Consider the following 22,297-nt stretch of genomic DNA (forward strand, 5'->3'; position numbering starts at 1 on the left):
TGTCGGGCGCGGCGGCGGCCGGGCCGGGCCATGTGATGCCGGGGCGGGGAGGCGGGCAGGCGGGGATCCAGTGGCAGCCGGCAGGCGCGGAGCGAGCGGGGCGGCCCCCGCGGCGGGCGCAGCTACCACGGCCCGGGAGCGCGGCCTCGACTCCGCCCCCTGGCTCTGGCCTGGCCGCGCCGCCGCCGGGCGTGGGCCGCTTCGGGAGAGTCTCCCGGGCTCCGGCGGCGCGTTCCGGGCGCCCTCCGGCAGGGCGCGGGGGCAGCGCTTCGCTCGCGCGCGGGAGGCTGCGGAGCCGCCGCTTCGGGTAAGTGCTCTTTGGCGGGCTCCATCCCCGCTCTCCCGGCCGCACGGGGCGGAAATGTTCGCCCGCCTCACCTGAGTTCGCCTTGGCCGAGCTACTTTCTCCAGGGTCCCGGGGGGGGGGGGGCGCGAGGGTCCGTAGGGGTGGAAAGCGGGTGCTGCCGCGGGCCCGGCTGCGCGGGGGATGGCCTCCGCCTCCCGGTGCCTCGGGGACCGCAACAAGTGCAGAGGCTGCGCGGCCCGGCGCGGCGGCGGCAGCTGCGGAGCGTGGGGTCGCCCGGCGGCACGGCCCCTCTCGTCCGCGCCGGCCCCGCTCTGGGGACGGGGAGGGGCGGGTGGAGTCCTGGCCGGTGTCCTTTGGGCCCTGGAGAAGTAAGTGGTCTTCTTTCCTTGGAGAAGGGAGAGCCTCGGAACCTGGGGTCTCCCCTCTCCATCAGTGCCGGGCTCCGGGGTGAGGGTGCTCGGCAGGGCCGGGTCCCAAAGGAGCCGCAGACCAGGCGGAAGCTCAGGACACTAGCGCTAACATTTCTTTCGTGTGGAAACGTGCTTTTAAGGCATCTATGGTTCTTCCTTTCTTTCTTAATTGAAGTGTAGTCAGTTTACAATGTTGTGTCAGTTTCTGGTGTACAGCGTAACACTTCAGTCATACATATACATACATATATTCTTTTTCATTACAGGTTACTGAATATAGTTCCCTGTGCCATACAGTACTTGTTTAGGAGGGGCGGCCAGAATTCTGTCGAATTTCCTTAGATTAACTTACGGATCTGTTTTCCCCTTGGATACCTGGGGTGTGGGTGCTGGGAGTTTCCACAGGGGTCATAATGTGCTTGGCCAAGGAGGCATCCTCGGTTATCCAGCGCTGTGTGGAAGTTGGGTGCTCAGGCTGCCTTGGAAACCCAGCTCTGGTTTCCCAGACACCAATTAGATTTCCAGGAGAGAATCCATCCACCTCCCTAGGAACCCACAGCATCTCTGTATTGACTAAAGCTGGGTGGATTGAGGAATGGCCGCAACTTTTCCCTTCTTGACGCCAGCCTGTGACCCTACAGATCTCCGCAGACCCAGATTTAAAGAGGTTTACCACCAGACCTGTGCCAACTGGGTAAGAAATACAGAAAAAATGAGACGTTTAGAAAGAACTGATCATTGAGGGCGGGGTCCCATTGGGACCCCTGGTTTTCTAAAACTTTTCTATCTTGTGTTCTAGGCCCTGAAGATGTCAGGGGAATTGAAGTCTTGTTTCCACAATAAAAACAAAATCGAAGACCTGTCCTCTTAGGTTCTGTGGGTTGCTCTTTGGACATGACAATCCAAACAGAGTGACAGCTTTACCTAGGAAGCTTCTTAATATATCTGTCCTGGGTTTCTGTATACACATTCTTAAAGCACAGAAGTATTTGCTTTATCTTGATTAATGGCCAAGCTGACTCCTTTGGAGCATTTGGAGTAAAAGAAGTTAATACTGCCAAAACCTTTGGCATTTTCTTATACAACGTAGTATTTCAGTGGAATGTTCTGATGTGCACTTTCTGTGTGATTATTGTGCTCACTAACTGTGATCAAATAGGAATTTGGATAGCAGCAGACCTCATATTTAGTGGTTAGGGAAACTGAGGCACAGAGCTAGCTATTAGGTGTGTGACTCAGATGAATGTCCTGGCTAATGGGAGAATGGAGAACAGAGAATCAGTGTTTGTCCTGCTTTTGTGTTTTCTTCCTTATCAAACCCACAGAACCCAGCCAACTAAGAACAGGTTATATAACAGGTGTGTCGTTAGACTTTCCTTTGAAGCACCTCTCCTATCCTTTAAGCAGTTTAGAAACACTTAAAGGTAAAGAGGAAAATAGTAGTTGGTACATTTCAGAGATGAAATTTCACCCAGGGCCTCACTTGGGTTTTGCACTTTTTTTTTTTTAAATCATATGAGTACCGCAGAAGAGTTTGGAATATTTTCTCATTGTGCTCTTATAAGAAACTGCTGCTGTAGCTAAGACTTAAATTGGGCAGGAATTTCAGGTGAGCTCTGATACATGACCTCCTTTAGTGTATGCCATATGAGAAAAAGAAATGTGTTCTAACTAGGTGTTAAGACAATAGGGGCATATAATATTACTTCTAAATTAAGCATTCTGTACAAAATTGTCAACCACTATATTGGTACTTAAGCTCTAACTTCAAGTTCTCCCAGAATTTATGACCAAGTGCTGACTCCCCAGAAAAAAGATTTATGGTATAAATGTTAGAAAAACCTTTACGATTGGGACATGGCTAGAATAATACTGCAGAGAGCCCAAATTACTCTTAAACTCCCAGGCTGACTGTAATTTTGTTACGCTTTAATTTACTGATCAGATATGACAGATCTGGTCTATGTAGGTTTTGTCTAATTGCATTTGTATTTATATTGCTTTAGTGAAGCAGAGAAGCTACAGGGTATTTTTCCTGTGACCTTAAATTTGTTATGAACAGATGGGTCAAGCTGGGCAACTCCCCTTGAGAGTTCTAAATTAAAAACAGTGCTATGTATGTTTTTTCACTTGTTCAAGGTGACATTTAAAAAAAAAACTTTAAAATTGAAGTGTAGTCGATTTACAATGTTGTATTAGTTTTTGGTGTTCAACATAGTGATTCAGTTATACATATATATATATATTTTTTCATATGCTTTTTCATTACAGGTTACTTCAAGCCATTGAATATAGTGCCCTGTGCTATACAGTAGGACCTTGTTGTTTATTCTGTACATAGTAGTTTGTATCAGCCAATCCCAAACTCCTAATTTATCCTTCCCTCCCCCTTTCCACTCCTAGGTAACCATATTGTCTTGTATGTCTATGAGTCTCTTTCTGAAAAACTGTTATATTTGAAATGCACCAAATTCAGGGAATTTGCCATATTAGGGTTGTACTGTAAATATTATGCCATGCTATAAGGCTTGAGTCCAAATCCCTTACATAGAGCTGGGCATAGAGATTTCTTTCTTCCCTCCCCTCCCCTTTCTCTCTTTCTTTCTCTCTTTCTCTCTTTCTTTCTTTCTTTCTTTCTTTCTTTCTTTCTTTCTTTCTCTCTTTCTCTCTTTCTCTCTTTCTCTCTTTCTTTCTCTCTCTTTCTCTCTTTCTCTCTCTCTTTCTCTCTCTCTCTCTCTCTTTCTCTCTTTCTTTCTTCTCTTTCTCTCTTTCCTTTCTTTTTTTTTTGAGGTGGGGGTGGGTAATTAGGTTTATTTATTTATTAATTATTTTTTATTTAATGGAGGTACTGGGGATCAGACCCATGACCTTGTGCACGCTAAGCATGTGCTCTACCACTGAGCTATACTCTCCCCTAGACATACTTTTCTTGTCAGGTCAGAGCGTTTTGTTCTGACTGGATGGTACTCTGCCATTTTTGTCCAGTATCTGTGATCCTTAGTCCTTTTGTTCTTGTCATGGGGTTAAGAAGTTTTCAAAAGCTCAACGCAGTGTCACTCTGCTGTTTTGCCATCTTGACAGTCTCTATCATGCTCCTCTCTTTCTGTGAACGTTTTCTTATATTCATTCAACAAATATTTGCAGGCCTACTATGTGCCTTTTATTGTTCCTTGCTTTGATTCTCCAGACTGTGGTTTTCATATCTAAGGCAATACTTTTCTGATTTTAGCATTTGACGATCTGTTGCATTTTGAGTGGGCTTCTGCACACTTGACACAAAGATATTGGGCTGATAAAATGTCAGGTAATTTTTTATGTGATACTGCGTCTTCTTAACTTGACTGCAATTTTTCCCTTGAAATTTGATCTTAGGCACAATTGTAATTTGCTTATTTCTACCATTATTGCTCCTGGACTTCTTCTCTGGATAACCAGGATAATGAGATTTGACATCATTTTTAATATGAAGGAAAGTGAAAATGTAATTGACTATTGGGCATCTGTTCCAGTGATCTTGGTTTTGAACACTTTTATAAAAAATGTATTTTCATCTTCAAAGGTGTGTTCTCCTACTTTAATCCTTGGTTTATTAATTTGAGGTTTGATTTCTATAGAAAGTTGATGTAAAAGGACTGATTTGTAGCCACGAGTGAAGGCCAGCATAGAGGGTGATGGACAACGACACTTTCGCTTTACATAGTAGCATGTGTAGAACCAGCCTTCAGGGAATACTCTGCCTACTTCAAGTGGCAGATTTTGTTTGACTTTAAAAAATGCTTAAAATGTTTATATACTTCCCAAGTTTCCCTCAAATATACAGGCATTCCCTTAATAAATAATTAAGAAATATATTGCATATATTAATGAAATATTTGGTTTAGCTCTTTAATTCATTATCAAACACTAGTGAACATGCCCTTTTTAAGCCTTGCTCCTCTTCTTCCATCATTTTATAATTTAAAGCAATTATCTCTCATAAACAATAACAGAGTGGTTTAGAGTGGGGACCCTGGAGCCATCATTAGATGGCCCTGGCTCTGTCCTCGCTGTGCCACCTCTCTCTACCTCAGGTTTCCCATCTGTAGAATGGGGATAATCATCGTAGCCTGCCCTCTAGGGTTATTGTGAGGATTCAGTGAGTTAATTTATGGAGAGCCCTTCTAGTGGTGCCTGGCAGAGATTAAGTGCCAGAAAATGATGGTTGTATTTATAACAAATGGGAAATAGACGTTGAAAAACAAGGACCTTGAGCAGGGTTTCCAGGTTTGAGAAGGCAGTGAGGTGTCAGTGTGACCTCAGGGGGAAGCTGGAAGTTTGAGGCAGGGATGGAGGCTGCTGCCTGTGACCCCTCAGCTGTGTAACCTTGGCTAAGTCTGGCCCCTCGGTGGGTATTAACTTCTTCATCTGGTAAAACGGAAAGGAGTAGACCTGATGGTCTCTAAGAACCCGCTGGTTCTAATGTTCTGTACCGTCCTGAAATTTGAAGGTGAGGAAGGCTTTTGTCAAGTCAGCCTTTCCTGTCTTGGGCAGTACGGCCAGGAATGTCCTGTCCACATGGTCAGTACTGTGCCTGCAGTGGGCAGGCAGTCAGCATTTGAAGGGATTATGAAATAATACTATTAACCTATCTCACCTTGATCACCAGACAGTCATTAGGTTGAAAAAACTGAGTTATCTTTCTGGACTTAGTCCAGAGAGATTTCAGACAGGAAAGTCTGGATCCCATGCATGTGGGTCATAGGCTATCCTGCTCCCCTCATGTGGAAGAGGGGGTAGTGTAGCTCGGGGAAGATGAAAGACAAGTGGGCTGATCGTTCTGAATTTTGTGATAAAAAATCTCCACACCTGATACATAGGAAAACATCACCATTAGCCTTTGCAGGGATGTTGGAAACCAGGAGGGCCTGGAGCAAAGGTGGTCTCGTGAAGGGCTTCTAAGTATCAGTGAAGATCAAGAGGTGTTCATTGGGCTGGATAGTTAAGGCTCAGTCCCTCTGGGGCAAGTTTGTCTCTCCCCTCCGATGAGCCCTGTTTATTGTCTGTGCGTAGTCTTTTGTCAACAGTTTCCCACATTTTCCTGCTCCACCAGCCTCCTGATTTGCTGCATGACCAGGTGTTAGTTTCAAAAAGTAGGGGTGCTCAGTGACTAATGAGATGATGGATTATTTGAGTCCCTAACCTAGGATTCTGAGCCTGGCTGTTCATTGGAATCACTGGGTTCAGAATCGCTTAGGTTGGGTCTGACATTTTTTAAAAAAAGATAATAGTAGCTACTTAAAGCGTTTCCTAGCCACTTGCCTAACCTTTAGTGTTTCTGGCGTTCTGCATCTGAAATTATCCAGGAGAGGGTAATTCTTATGGTATTCCTTTTAAGCTGTCGGCAAGTCACCTGTTTCCTACTGCCTCCTCTTGTGAACCCCCGACTCCCGTTAGTCAGGATTAGTAACTGCCTGTGGGACATGCCATGTACTTCCTGACTTCTTTGACTTTGTGCCTGGTAGACCTCGTTCCTTCTGAGCTAAAGTCTATGGTAGTCCTTAAAACAAGCTCAAACCACTGTCTTTCTGAAACTGTTGACTAATTTCTCAACTTTCCAGCTTGGCTGTAGGCCCAGGCAAAGACCCTGATTTAGGCTACTTTGTAAGGTGCTCAAAGCAAAATATATATACATATATTGGTTGGTTAGTAGTTTTGCGAACTGTCATGTCAACAAGTCCGGGTTTACAGCATCCTCCAAAGGCAGATGTTAATGTTTTCCTGTGTACCAGGTGTGGATACCACTGAAAAATACTGGGATGCAGGGGAGAGAAAGAAAATAATTGCTCAAGAAGTTAGATGGCTAGTCCTTCTCAGATGTAAATGAGAGGCTACCCGGGCCTCTCAGGAAATGGTACGTTCTGTTTGGGGAAATGAATGAAATTCTTGTTCTGAGTTAGAGTCTTAGGATTGAAAGAAACCTGAAAGATTTTCCTTTAGTGTCTAGCAGATGCGCGGTCCTCCGGTATAGCACACCTCCAAGAGGCTGACCTTTTGGATACTGTCCTTGAATACTTTCCGTGATGGGGAACCAGTAACTGCAAAGACACCCCAAGTCTATTTTTGTTTTCCCCCCTCAATTTTAAATGCACACAATTATATTTGTCAAAGTGTGCAACATGATTTGATGTACATGGACACTGTGGAATGACTACCAAGATCAAGATAATTAACACATTCATCACCTCGCATAGTTAATTTTTTTTGTGATGAGAATACTCAAGATTTACTCTCAGCAACTTTTTTTTTTTTTTTTTTTTGTGTGAAGTATAGTCAGTTTACAATGTGTGAATTTCTGGTGTACAGCATAATGCTTCAGTCAAACATGAACATACATATATTCGTTTTCATATTCCTTTCACCATAGTTTACTACGAGATACTGAATATAGTTCCCTGTGCTATACAGTATAAACTTGTTGTTTATCTATTTTATATATGTCAGTTAGTATCTGCAAATCTCAAACTCTCAATGTGTCCCTTCCCACCCCCTTCCACTCAACCCCCTTCCTGCCCTGGTAACCAAGTTTGTTTTCTATGTCTGTGAGTCTGCTTCTGTTTTGTAAATAAGTTCATTTGTCTTTTTTTTTAGAATCCACATGTAAGTGATATCATATGATATTTTTCTTTCTCTTTCTGGTTTACTTCACTTAGAATGACAGTCTCCAGGTCCATCCATATTCTCAGCAACTTTTAAGTCTATGATACAGTTTTATGGACCATAGTCACCATGCTGTACATTAGATCCTCATGACTTTTCTTACAGGTCAAGATGTACAGACTTTCAGTTATATCCTCCTGTTTCATTCCCCCAGCCCCAGAAACCACCATTCTATTCTATTTTTATGGAATCTGCCTCTTTTTTTTTTTTTTAAAGATTCCACATGTTACTGATGTCATGCAGCATACAGTATTTGTCTTTTTATGAGTGGCTTATTTCACTTAGCATTATGTCCTCCAGTTCATCCATGTTGTCACATAAGGCAAAATTTCCCTTTTTAATGGCCGAATAATATTCCATTGTGTTACCCATATCACATTTTCTTCATTTATTCATCTGTTTATGGACATTTAGATTATTTCCATGTCTTGACTATTGTGTATAATGCTGCAATGAACATGGGAATTCAGAAACCTCTTTGAGATGGTGATCTCATCTCTTTAGGCTATACACCCAGAATTGGAATTGCTGGATTACATGGTAGTTTATTTTTAATTTTTTGAGGACCTGCCATCCAGTTTTCCATAGTGGCTGTACCAATTTACATTCCATCCAACAATGCATACCTTTTCTCTGCACCTTCACCAGCATTAACTCTTGTTTTTTGGTAATAGTCATGGTAACAGGTGTGAGGTGATCTCATTGTGGTTTTGCTTTGCATTTCCCTCATGAGTGATGTTGAGCATCAGTCATATACTTGTTGGCTATTTATATGTCATCTTTGTTAAAATGTCTATTCAAGTCCTCCACCCATTTTAAAAATGAGATTTTTTTTTTTTTTTTTGCTATTGAGTGATACGAGATTCTTGTACATTTTGGGTATTAATCTCTTATTAGATATATAGTTCATGGATATTTTCTCCCATTCTGTAGGTTGCTTTTTCAGTTTGTTGATGGTTTCTTTTGCAAAAACTTTAGTTTGATATAGTCCCACTTGTTGAATTTTTGCATTTGTTGCTTTTTCTTTTGGTGTCAAATCCAAAAATCATTGCCAGAAGTGATGTTAAGGAGCTTCTCCTGCAATGTTTTCTTCTAGGATTCTTATGGTTTCAGTTCTGACAAGTCCTTAATCCGTTTCAAGTTAATTTGTGTGAGTGGTGTAAGACAGTGGTCTAGTTTTATTTTTTCACTTAGGGATATCCAGTTTTCCCAACACTGTTTATTGAAGAGACTATCCTTTTTCCATTGAGTATTTTTGGTTCCTTGTTAAATATTGACTGTATATGCATGGGTTTATTTCTGAGCTTTAAATTCTGTTCCATTGGTCTATGTGTCTGTTTTTATGCTAGTACCATACTGTTTTGATTACTATAGCATTGTAATACAGCCTGAAATCAAGAGACATGATGCTTCCAACCTAATTCATACTAAGATTGCTTTGTCTATTCAGGATCTTTTGTGGTTTCATGCAGATTTTAGGAAGTTTTTTCTATTTTTCTGAAAAGTCATTGGAATTTTGGTAGGGATTACATTGAATCAGTAGATGACTTTGAGTAGTATGGACATTTTAACAATATTAACTCCTCTGATTCATGAACATGATTATCTTTCCGTTTATTTTTCTTCAGTTTCTTCACTGTCTTAAAGTTTTTGGTGTATAGATCTTGGTTAAATTTATTCCTAAATATCTTATTGTTTTTGATGCTATTGTGAATGGCATTGTTTTCTTTATTCTTCAGATGCTTCATTAGTGTATAGAAATGCAACAGATTTTGTATGTTGATTTTGTATCCTGCAGCTTTATTTATTACGTCTAAGTTTTTTGGTGGAGTACTTAGAATTTTCTATACAAGATCATGTCATCTGCAGACAGACAAATTTTACTTTTTTTTCCCTATTTGGGTGCCTTTTAGTTCTTCTTGCCTAATTGCTGTGGCTGGAACTTCCAGTACTGTGTTGAATAGGAGTGGTAAGAGGGGACATCCTTGTCTTGCTCCTGATCTTAGAGAAAAGCTTTCAACCTTTCACTGCTGAGTATGGTATTAGCTGTGGGTTTATCATATATGGCCTTCATTATGTTGAGGTATGTTCCTTCTATACCCAATTTGTTGAGAGTTCTTATTAAAGGATGTTGAATTTTTGTCAGATGCTTTTTCTGCCTTTATTAACACATTTATTGATTTGTGTATGTTTCTTTCTTTTTTTCTTTTTTTTAAATAATGTAAGTGTTGACCACCAGAAACTTCCCTTTTAGAAACTGCCTTTGCTATATCCCATAACTTTTGGTATGTTGTGTTTCTATTTTTGTCTCAAGGTTTTTTGATTTCCCTTTTGATTTTTCCTTTGACCAACTGGTTGTTCAGAAGTATGTTTTAATTTCCACACATCTGATTTTCTGGCTTCCCTCTTGTTATTGATTCCTAGTTTCATACCATTGTGGTTGGAAAAGATATTTGGTATGGGTTTCATCTTCTTAAACTTGTTAAGACTAGTTTTGTGACCCAACATATGGTCTATTCTGGAGGATGTTCTGTGTGCTTGAGAAGAATGTGTATTCTGCTGCTGTTGGATGGAATGTTTTATATGTTTGTTAGGTCCATTTGGCCTAAAGTGTAGTTCAACTCCGTTATTTCCTTATTGTTTTTCTGTCTGCATGATCTATCCGTTGTTGAAAGTGGGTTATTGAAGTCCCATAATCTTGCATTGCTATCTATTTCTGCCTTCCCATCTGTTAATAAATACTTAATATATTTAGGTCCTCCAGTATTGGGCATGCATATAATTACAATTGTTATATCCTTTTGTCGAATTGACCTCATTTTTATCTAATGGCCTTATTTGTCTTTTGTTATAGCTTTTGACTTAAAGTTTACATTGTCTCATAAATATAGCTACTCTTGTTCTTTTATTTTCCATTTGCATGGAATATCTTTTTCTATCCTTTCACTTTTAGCCTATGAGTGTCTTTAAAGTTTAATTGAGTCTCTTATAGGAAGCATATACTTGGGTCTTGTGTTTTTATCCATTCAGCCACTCTTTGTCTTTTAATTTAAACCATTTACATTTAGAGTAATTTAGTTATTGATAGGTAACTTTCTGTTTTCCTTTGTGAATTGCTAATGAGGCCTACTGGGGTTCTCCAACGGTCCTTTTCCTTGTGGGGTGAAATCCCAACGAGGGGATCCTTCTTGGCACCAAGCTGCTCTGGACTGGGGGATGGAGTGATGCAGGTAAGATGCTTCCTATGCTTTTCTATGCTGCCACCCTCAGTTTTTGAGCTCCACAAGGTTTCTGCTGCTGCTTTATTGTAGTGTAGAGCTTTCCCAGAGCTATTTTCATTGGTTTGTAGGTGGTCTATCTTTGGAAACCTTTTGACTGTTAAACAATCTCCTTTGTATTAAGTTTTATAGTCTGCTACTTGGGGGCCATTCTGAACAACTTATTTTACGAGACAGCCCCCTACATTTTTGAAAATTAATTGCATAGCCTACCTTTAAGCCTTATTTTATTTAAGTTGGAAAATCTGTTTCTTGAGTTCTTGTTAAGTGACATGATTTTGAATCTCCTCATGACCCTGAACATATTACAATTTGCTATATTTTTCTTAAAGTGTAGTACTTCTAGATGCTGACTGACAGTGCAGAGTACAGTAGAGCCATTCCCACCATTGCTGAGACTCCTCCATCCCTTGCCCCACCAGGAAGCACTGAAGCCTCAGAGTTAAGATTATCAAATACCTATCAGAAAACTGGGGAGGCTTTTAGCTCTGCTAGTTTCTACCTTGTGTTGGGCAAGCCATCTAACTTTGAGCCTCAGATTTTATCTGTTTCTCTCATAGAGTTGTTACAAGGACTTAGTAAGATAATATATGTAAAATGCTTAGCACAGAATCTGGGCTAGAATAATTTCTCAAACAGTGGCTTTCCAACTGTAGTACTTCTAAACAAGGCTACTGACGTGTGATGTTCAGTCATCTCAAAATTACTAAGTTTGTTTTCACACGTGTTGCTGCTGAGCCCCATCTCCTCATTCATGGACATGTGCAATTGGCTTCATAGTCCCATGAATAAACCTGAATAGTTCTCTAAATTTTCCTGTACATGACCATCTGTTCTAGCCTTTCAAAGTCTTTTAGATTGTTTATACATTTATCTTTCACTGCCCGTTTTTGTTCCAAGTTATCCACAGATTTGATAGGCATTTCTTTAATGCCTTAAGGAAATAGTAAAATTATTACCTAGGCTGAGGTCTAGGGCAGAGCAATTTGGTGTGTCCCTGCATACCTCACTTCACATTGATGTTTATTGATTTCAGTTAGAGTTGTTCAGCTGATTACTTCTATTTGTACTAGCACCTGATTCTTACCCCTCCATCCTGTCATAAGGATATATTCTATGTCAACCAAGTCTGCTGTGCCTCTACTGTGTGGAGTTACATTTAATAACCACATGATGGAATGGGGTTATTCTCATGTGACTTAATCTTGGCGAACCCACTTTGGCTCCAGGCAGCCACTGCTTCCTCTGAGGTACTCAGACATCAGCCATTTAATCTGTTCTAGAATCTTGCTTATAATCAGCATGAAGTTCCTTCTGTCTGTAGTTTAGAATTGGCCATTTTGAAAATTGACATGACATGTTCCTGTCTCCTGTGTTTGAATCCTGTCATTCTCCACAGTTCCTGATGGGTTATGGGTGGAAAATCTCATTGTGTTCTTTCTATCTTGGCGTGTCTAGCAGCCTGCAACTTACTCAGAGCCCGTTAGTGCTCCCTTATGATTGACTCTCCTACTTACAGACATTCTTTCTGTCCCCTTCAATTGGAGAGTTATCACTCTCCAAGAGGAGACAAAATCTAAACAGATGTAGAAGACTTCGCCTTATCATTTATCTATACTACATCACTGCTCCTATCAGCAGACACATCTATCCCCTCCTTGATGCTCTGGCTTAAAAAATAAGTTGAAATAAAAATTTGATTATCCTTAGTTTTTTGGCAACCTCATGTTATTTGAGGCTTCAGTCTTTCTGACACAACTCTTAAGAGCATGATATCCTCATTATTTGTTCTGGAAAAGAGGCAGGGAGGAGAAGAAAAACAAAGCAATTCTTTTTTTTTTTTCTTTTTTATCATTTTGAGTGGAAAATAGCACAAACCTTGGAACTGGGTGGCCTGGCTTTAGTTTTGAGCTTTTTGAACATAATGATCTCCCCATATCCACACAGAATCCATATCCTTTCCAAATGGAGGTCTTTGGTTATTTCTATGAAAGAAATCTCTTGATTTCTTTAGGTAGTGATTTCATTGGTTGATAATAAAGTTTGGAGGTGGAATTGGATGGGATGGAGTGGCAGAATCCCCACTATATATAAGTATATAGATTTTTGTACAAGATCTTCAGTGTTGCCTTTCGTAGAGTTGTCGGCTTGCAACTTGACAGAAGTTCTCAGGGATGAATTTCTGGAAGTTGCTTTTATACCCGTTATCACAGCCCTTTCATTAGCCAGTTTCCTGTTGGCCACTCACCATTCTTGGCGGTAAGGGGCAACACACAAAACCTTTTATCAGCGCTTTAGTAAGTTTTAAGTTGATGGATTCTTGGGAAGAATAAAATAGAAGCATTTCTCTTAAATTGTATGTTTCTTGTCACACTGAGTTATGTAAAATACTTATGGATTTTTCTTCTCTCATTTAATAACCAGAAATGTTGATAGCTTGCTATTGAATGTAAAACACAGTGTCAAGAATCTTTAAAATCTCAGCCATGGGAATTCTAATTGTTCCTTGTTCTTTACTTAGAAAGGTTCCACGGAACAGGAATTATGAGACAAAGGTCTCATATCCTTTGATTTTTAGCCTTCTTATAAAAACAATTTAAATCTTATGTAACAAGGTGAAATAGATTTCACATATAGATCCAGTTGTTTTGCAATAAAAATGAACACTCTAGGCCATCTTCATATCTGCAAAAAGTCCCAAGTTAGCTTTTCATTTGGTTTATTTACAAAAATGGGGCTGGCCTAGGGAAAATTCAGTTTTACTATGAGCAGTGTAAGGAAAACTTCATCTTGATAGGAATGCCAAGTAGAATTTAGATGTTATTGTATTAGTTTTTTTAAAATTAAAAATAGAATAAGTATTTTTTTCTTTCACACTCAGTAGGAAGCTTTATGCTCATTGGCTGTTATGGCATCTTTGTGTAGAAGCAGCAGCAGAAATTAATAGAAGTAGACAAAATGTCTGGATTTACATTTAAGAAGTTTTTTTAGTGGGAGTTGGATGTGGTTGCTAGTTCATTCATTTAAAAGCTGGTAGTAGATTGTGTGAAAGAGGAAGATTTAAAAAAGGTAGCCCGGGTATAGCAAAGGCTGAAGCAGGGGGAGGGTGTAGCTCAGTGGTAGAGCATATGCCTAGCATGCATGAGGTCCTGGGTTCAACCCCTAGTACCTCCATTAAAAAATAAGTAATAAATAAACCTAATTACCACCCCCCCAACAAAATAAACAACGTAAAATAAATAAAAATTTAAAAAAAAGGCTGAACCATAAGGAGATTTTCAGTGAAATCTTAGAACTGCCACTGACGTACTGGGTGAGTCATATCACCTCTCTGGGGCCCTAGTGACCTCACTTGAAACCTGATGGGTTGGGCCAACACCTTCTCCATGGTGTGTCTCATCTGTCGAGTTCTGTGTTTCTCCGGAGGTAAGGATGGTGTCTCAAGCCTCCTTTGGGTTACTAGCCTAATGCTTGCTTCCTATAGTGCTTTCAGACTTGACTGGCGACATCTAAGTTGTTTGGGAAGTTGGGTTTGAAGATGCTGCTTCAGGCTGCATCTTCACAGGGAGATATGATTGCTCGTATCCTGAGGTTTCCATGTGATGGCAGCCCATGTTGTTGTTGTCTGAATACTTCAGGAGCAGTGAGGTGGAATCAGCCAGTAATAATCTAGTAATTATTTTTAATTGAATTCAGAGATGACTGAAAATGGGTATTAATTTCATTTAGCAGATGGAACTTAATGTACCTAACTCCAGTGAGGCTGGGTGGGAATATGCCCTGGAATTCATGGCATTTTTGATAAATGCCAATTTTTAGCTAAAATAACACTTTTAATGGTTCTTTCTTGTTCTCCACCCCTTTCCCCACTTCCCTTCAGTTTGTCTTAAGCTTATAAAATTGACCAAGTGAAATCACCAATTTTATTCCAAAAGGTTTAGCAAATTTCTCAAACCTCTAGTATTTAATGTAGCTTCTGAGTAGTAATGTTAAAAAAACCAAACTTGTGCTCATAAAAAGGTGACATTTTAAGACATGACATCCCTCCACTTCTCAAAACCTGCAGATAAAGAGATCTTATTGTATTGGTGATTTGGCCATTGGGCATTATTCTGTCGGGATTTTACTTGCTGAGTATAGCACTCTAAACCTTTACCCAGGAGTTCTTTCCAAAGCCCTTCTACCTTAGGGAGTTGAGAGTTCTGCTAGAGTTTTGAGACTTCACTGAGTTGAGTTTGGCTGGTAATTACTATGAGGTAGGCATATACTGGGTGCTGGAGGCTTAGAGGCAAGGGACGTGGAAGTCGTTTTGAGGAGCTCTCATTGTGCCAGATCAGCAGCTGTGAAAGCAAATGGATATGCTGTGATGTGAAGAAGGTGGGGCCAAGGCGCTTTCAGCAGCTGGGGGACATACATGGCATAATGGGAATCAAAGGATTGCCCAGGCTCTGTGTTTTTATGTTCTTGTTGCTGTTACAGTTTCCTAAACATGATCTATATTGTAAATGTGTATCTGCTTCAGTGATGTTATAAAAACAGAAGTGAACTTAAGAAATAGATATTTTAATGAAAATCTGTATGCTTAGTTCATAAATAGAGTATCTTCCAAATGTCATAATTCAACCATAAACTCTTGGACTTGCTTTGCAGCTTTTACTGAACTTACTTAATTGTTGCTAATTAAAAAAAAAAACCCTTTCAAATTTGGGCTTATGAAACATTTATAGTAACTATTTGGTGGGGAGCAGGGGAGAAACTTGGATATTATCAAACAGAAAAGTGTATTTTGTATTTCAGTTTGTTTTGGCAATATACGTGTAATGACTTTACATTTTAAATTTGTATGGGAAAACCCAGCTTTGTGTACACACACACACTTTTTTTTTCTAACTACAGGCACTTGAGGATGGAAGCAATTTTACAAAATTCTGAATATTCACTCAAGTTCATTGGTGCTCTGCTTGACTTAAGAGCAAACTGATTCTAATATTTCTGTTGTTGGGGACAGCTCTCCAGTCCGGGACTAAGCTCTTTACAACTCTGAATTACATTGATGGCTGCCAGTTTAGCCAGCTAGGGCAGGCAAATAGTATTGCCCTATCTTGCTTTAGTGACATTAAAGAGCACAGTTGTTAATACTGTGAGTATATATAGTTTTTGTTTTTGAGCACAGGATCATTTGAACAATTTAGAACTTAAAATTAAAAAAATAAAATCCTTTGTTGCCACAGTTGAATATCACTAAACTTACGGAGCATTTAAAGTCACGTAGCACTTAAAAGATACTAGTCAAATGAATCACCACCTCATGTGTTGTTTTGACAGGAAATGTATCACGTCTCAATAATTTCCTTAACATTTTTTCCTGCCAGGTGCCTGTTTTCTTCTTGTTAACTTATTTCCATAGAATTCCAAATATGTGGTTGATTTCCCTACTGATACTTTAACAGTTTTCCTTTTTCCCTTCTTTAGAGTTGCTAGTACGCTTTTGTTTGTATTGAATTTAAGGCTTATTATGGGGAAGGGAGGATAAGTAGCTTTTTTGGAGACTGATATACTGCCACGATGCCTCTCTTGGGTGAGCGGATCTTCTTGGCTCCAGTACATTAAATTTTGCTAAGTAGGTGTTAAGACATGCCTGTTAACAGAGTTGGTCTAAAGCCAGACGTACGTGAAATATTGTTCATCACCTTTGGAGAGATTAGAGGGAGGTTTTACATTTTCTATGTATATATGCAATTGAGCACTTTTTTTTTTAATACAATGACCTTGAGGTACTTTGAAATAAAACAAATTAGAAACATTAAATATTGGGCTCTATTATAAGCAGGGTGCTATACAAAGTGATATGAAGTGATATGAACGATGTGGAAAGTTTGCCACAGTCCCTGACTCAGACGTGGACACGCAGATCCCCTTATAGGGCAGTGTGTTTGGTGGCTGCTAGGGGAGGTGCAGGCTTCGTGCTCTGAGGTGCTCTGGCCCGGAGGGGACAGCCAGCGGATGAAGCAGCCTTTCTTTGCCTGTAGCATCTTCCAGTGGGAGTAGGTGCAGAAGTCTCCTTTTTCTAAATTAGGCAAGGACATGGATGTGTGCAAAGAAAAACATTCAAGTCAGTAACTTATGTAGCTCTTGAACATTGATGTGTTTGCCTTTGAATATTTGGTCAGTATATTTCTGACTGGTAAAAGTACATGTGTAAAATCATAACTTACATACATCTTGTTACATAATAAAAACACTTGTATTTTTATCAGTGAGTTACCAGCACAGCATTTTGTTTTATAGTCTGCCTTATATTTTTTTTTGTGTGACTTATTGCTTACTTTCTTTGGTAGGATAAGTTTATGGTTTAAATTCCTTATTTTTCTTTATTGGATATGGAATGATTGCATTTTAAGTACTAGTATACAGTAGGTAACTTCTTTTAAAGAAAAAAGAAAAAAAAAGATAGTGGTTTCTTCCACCAGAAGTCTTCCTGTTCTTATGATGTGGGATTACATGGGAAGGACCATGAACCTTACATCACTAGACATTAAAAGCATACAAGTTCATAGTGTATCCCATGTAACACTGCAGACTAAGTAGGTTGGAAGAAGGTGTGCTTGTCAGGGTTATCACTTATGCAGTCACAGACAGTCCTTCTTGCACATTAGTCTAAGCTTTTAACTATGCTATGAAAGTTAGTTCTTCTTATTTGTACTCTTATTTAGGAATAACAAACTTGTATAGAAAAGGAATACCACTTATTGACAAACCAGTTTCAGAAATGTTAACAATAGATACCCCATTTTTGTATTGTATCGAGACAGAGATCAAAACCACCGTATGGTTAAGGTGAGATGCACTTATGGTAAATAACGCTCTCGAAAATGGCAGGGCTAGGACACTAGCTATACAGAATGCAAAGTGCCAGGGGGTGGGGGAACTGGGCCCGGGCTCCCGTCTCGGTCTCCCGTCCCTCATCCCAGCTCTCTTCCCTGCCTTCTTCTCTGCTTTCCTCTTGCAGGAGTCAGGTAGGTACCTAGCCACAGGGCCATCCTCAGTTTCCTCATCTGTTACCTACTGTGACTCTGAGCGATATATATAGACAGTTGCGTGTATGATATGAAAAGCCCCTAAGAAAGTTAAACAGCCTTATTGATTATGTGTTACATGCCTTGCGTCAGAATGCCAGTTACCTATCAGTTTGGCAGAGTTTGGTATTTATAGTGCCAGAGAAAATTTCTGCCAGCAGAGGTCAAAGCAGAACTTCTTCTGCCTTACTAACATTAGAAAAAAGTTAAACAAAATTATTCTGTCTGCTAGTTAAGGATTTATTAACAGGTCCCTTTTGCTGAAAATGCAAGTGTTCTCACTTAGTCTCAAAATTAAGCTTGAGGTTGGGAGCGCAAACCTAGTTTACCTTTTGTACAGTGTTTTAAACTTCTCGGTTCCCTCCCTATGAATGGGATGATAGCAACCCTTTAGATAAAACTGAGTGGTTTGCCAGTCAAATGAAAACTATAGGTGGAAATACTTGGGAAAGTTTAGATGATGTATAAATAAAAACCCCAGACCTAACAATGATAGCTCTGTTTGTGAAAAGTTATTTATGGCATAAGTCTGTAAATATACACGTGGAAAAGCACTGAATGTGATCAGTTGGTGCTATTCCAGCCCTGTGTCTTTTTTGTTAATTTAGCACTTCTGCATTTAGTACCTTGGAGGGAGAATGTGGAGCCAACGCAAATTAGGGAAGGAAGGTCTCAAAGAGGCCTGTTATGTAAGAAAAGGGGCTGATGAGTGGTGTGTTCTAGCAGGAATCCCTGGTTCTCTACTTCAGGTTGCAAAAGAAGTAGAGCACACAAAAGCCCCTCAAAAACCACTGTTTTTCTTTTCTTCTGTTGTTTAGCTAGAGTATAAAGCCACTTGAGAAAAAGCATTAGTGAGACATTTTACTAGACCACAATCCCCCTTTCAGAAAAAATAAATTCCCACCAAAAGAGGTTTTGTGAGTCCTTCTCTCAGATGTTGGTGGGACTGTATACACGTAAATGGTTTGTAAATGTTGGCCTCACTCTTTTATTAGGACATTTTCAGGGGTCCCGAGCATTTGTCCCTTCTAATCCTTCAAAGCCAGTGACAGAATGACCCTTTTCTCTTGGATTCATGGTTGTAATAAAAAGGCAAACACAGAATAAAGAAATTATTGTTGCTTGTCTCATCAGGCTTTGGAGTCATGTTTGATCGTAAAACTGTTACTGTTATCAGTTGAGTCTCCATACTAGAAATGACTTGGCCTGAGTACATTGGTTATCTTCAAGTCTTGAGTTGCGACACCTCCAAGGGAAGGAATTGGCTGTTTAACATACTTGGGAAAAAAAAGAGCCTCACTTCTGGATCTTGGGGGTGGGGAATAGGGTACATGGTGTTCCCACTGCCGACGATGGGGACTTCTCTTAATCATTAGCCAAGTGTGTGATTGTCATAGGTCATAGATAGAACCACTGTGTGAATGTCTTCGTACAGTTGGAGAAATGAGTCTTATGAAGTTATCCGACTATCCAAACAGCCCTCATAGCCTTTGAGGGCCCTGCTACAGGGAGAATCAAGTGTGATTTTCATCGGCTAGAGAAAGACCTCTTTGTGTCCTTTGGTTTGGAGTTCGATAATGAAGATGATGATAACTGTATGTTAATTGCTTTCTCTCTGTTCAGCACTGTGCTTGGAGCCTTGTGTGTGTTATCTTTAATTCCTGCAACAACCTCATCTGTTTTAGAGATAAGGAAACTGAGGAGATACGGAGGTTAAACAACCTGCTCTAGGTCCAGAAGCTTGTTTATCAGTCCCTCCTGGTGTGTGGGACTCCTTTCTCTCTTCACTTTCCCATGGTGCCTCTCAGAAGGCTTGGAGGGGAAATCCAGCTTGTCCACATGTAAGAGAGACCAGGGGAGCTTTGGATTCAGCTGATCCAAAAAGTTTTCACTGCTTCTATGTTGTCATATTTGTCTTCCTAGCGCAACTGTCTCATCTTTGAAATTTGTCACAATTTAGGTAAAACACTGTCTGTGTTAGAGGCTCTGGTTTATATAGCTTGTCATCCTAAATCTTGCTAGGGTGAAAAATAGAAGTTAAAAACATTTTTTTTTGCATAGAATCTAATACACTATCTGTTTGGTCAATTTGAGCCCCAAGTTCATGGCTGTTTCTTAGAGGCTCCAGACGAGGGACAATATTTTAGACCTAAGATTCTTTCCTCTCAATGCCTGTGCTCTGTTCCCAGAATTTTTATGCATTCCAGCAGCCTGTTGACATTTTAAATGTGTTGTGTTTTGAACTTGAAGGTGACTTTTCATTTTGTCACTCCCGAGGATTTATCTGTTTCCTTTTGTTCTGTTCTCGACCACTCTGCACTTGTTCCTTGTTGGCCTTGACTCGGTCTCCTGGGGCCTTTTTAGTATCAGTAGCATCCTGAGGACAGGCAGTGAGCGTGCCCCCCTTCCCTCACCCCTGCCAGGCCAGAGTGCTGACAATAAAGAGGTTTTTCTGCAGAAAAACACTTTAAATTGGTTTTAGTCAGTCTGGTTTTACTATTACCCCCACGAAATCCTTCTGTTGGTCTAAGTTCTAAATAACTCCTGCAGTCACCGTGGCATTTTAATAACATCTGTGAAAGATTCAAACTAGCACATTTTAATGATTTGTTTAACAAACAGTGTGTTCAATGTGGAATTTAATTTGGACAACTCCCCAGTTATATTGTTGACTATACAAGTTTGTTCTGAGAGTAAATTCAAAGATTTGGGGTGATTTGGCTTCTTTTGGGTTCACTTTGTGTGTCCAGTCTCTGTAGTACTATTTAACAGTATATTTTAAATAATCCATTTGAAATAAGCAATGATAGCAGAGCGATGGTAAAAAAAAAAAAAACCAAGAAACAAAACTTGGGTTACTTTAATTCTGTCATTCTATGTGAGCACTTAATGTTCTTGTGTTTAAAATGTAAAGCAGTGAAACAGAGTGAGTATTGTGAGCCTTCATATTGTTTCATAAATGCAAATTTTATATTTGAACTATTTTATTGAATTTGAATATCTTTCAAATTGAAGTTTGTTTCGGAACTAAAAGACAAGTGAAGAAAAAGTGACCCGCACAGTTCCGTGGTTGCCAATGTCTTTGGAAGACATTAAGAATTTTATTTACATTTGCATTATTTTAAAAATTTATAGTTTGATAAGGTAAGATTTTCACTGCATTTCTTGCCATTATTCATTTAAAAAAACTATTGCTGAAAAATTTGTCATATAGAGGAGGGGGATATTAAATGACCTGCTTTCGGTACCAAATATACCAGGTATGCCACTGTGAAGATCACCTTGAATGTTGTTCCTGTATCTTCCCACCATCTGCACAGGTAGTGAGATCCAGGTTATAGAGAAGCGTTTAAACTAGCAGAGCCCAGTTAATCTTTGTGGAGTTCTTTCTGTGATCTGCACCGGGTGCTCTGTGGTTTGGGCTTCCCTGTTTCTCCAGATGACTGTAATGGTTTCCTAACTACGATCCCTGTTTCCAGGTTCCCTTTTCCCATCTGCATCCTCCTACCTCCCACCTCGCACACCATTCATCTTCCACTGCTTTCAGGGTGAAGCTGCTCAAATACAAGCCCGAGCATATCAGTTTCCTGCCTAAAATCCTTCACTGGCTCCTCACAATTTTCATGACCCCTCATGGTCTGGCTCCTGTGTTCCTCTCTGGCTTTCCCTCCTGCCAGACAGATCTCAGGCAGCTCCCTGAACACACCTTGGTTTTCTGCCTTTGCACTATTCCCTCTGCTCACCATTCCCTTTTCTCTGCACTCCTCTGCTCCCTGCACATACCCGGCTAACTCCTGTTCTTCTTGGAGTCTGGGTCTGTTGCTCCTGTCCTGCATGCTCTGTAAGGACCCACGTCTACTCTGTCGTCACACATTCTGCTCCATGTTGTCACCACTGTGTGTTACCTTTAATCTCTTCCACTAGACCATGGATATGTTCCCAGCACCTAGCTCCACATCTGGTGCAAACTAGGTGCTTGCAATAAATACTGTATGAATGGATGGACCGATAGCCACAAATTCCAGCCAGCTGAGTTACAGTTGCAAAAGGGTCTGTTCTCTGGACAGCAGTTTTCTAGCTTTGAGTCCCCAATCTAGCTGGTCATTAGAGCCACCTGGTGGGAGGGAGGGACCTTGAAATACAATTTCCTGGGCACTAAGACTGCATGAATTAGAATCTCTGGCAGGTGGCACCTGGGAATTTATATTTAACTCCTCTGGTACAGGTTATTTTTTTGCCTGGGACATTTTATGAAAATCATGGTTAATTATCACTGGTGCTTGCTTAATCCATTAGCTCGCTGCTGCATCCAAGAAAGAAATTTTCGTAGTCTAGTAGAGTTTCTTCTGTATAAGAAAATAAAATTTGTGTATCCTTTTCAGTTTCCAGGGGGCTCCTATTAATATCTCACTTAAATCCTCAACAATTCTGGCAGACAGGCAGGCGGGTCAGTTTTTCATTTTAAAGATGAGGAAACTGGAGCTCAGAGATGTTAAGGAACCGGCTCAGGGTTATGTCTTTTTCAAGGTA

The 22,297-nt window shown here is 40.2% G+C and overlaps 1 protein-coding gene across 1 annotated transcript in view; it reads left to right on the top strand.

Annotated features, from left to right (window-relative positions):
• The first annotated feature begins 210 nt into the window (after nucleotides 1-210).
• The window catches only part of ARHGEF28 (Rho guanine nucleotide exchange factor 28), a 276,974-nt gene continuing 254,887 nt past the window's right edge, over nucleotides 211-22,297 (top strand). Inside the window, exon 1 of the mRNA XM_031446715.2 lies at nucleotides 211-307. The gene's annotated coding sequence lies outside the window, so the exon portion shown is untranslated. The remainder of the gene's footprint in view (nucleotides 308-22,297) is intronic.

Source organism: Camelus dromedarius, chromosome 3, assembly GCF_036321535.1.
Source record: "Camelus dromedarius isolate mCamDro1 chromosome 3, mCamDro1.pat, whole genome shotgun sequence".
Taxonomy (NCBI): Eukaryota; Metazoa; Chordata; class Mammalia; order Artiodactyla; family Camelidae; genus Camelus; species Camelus dromedarius.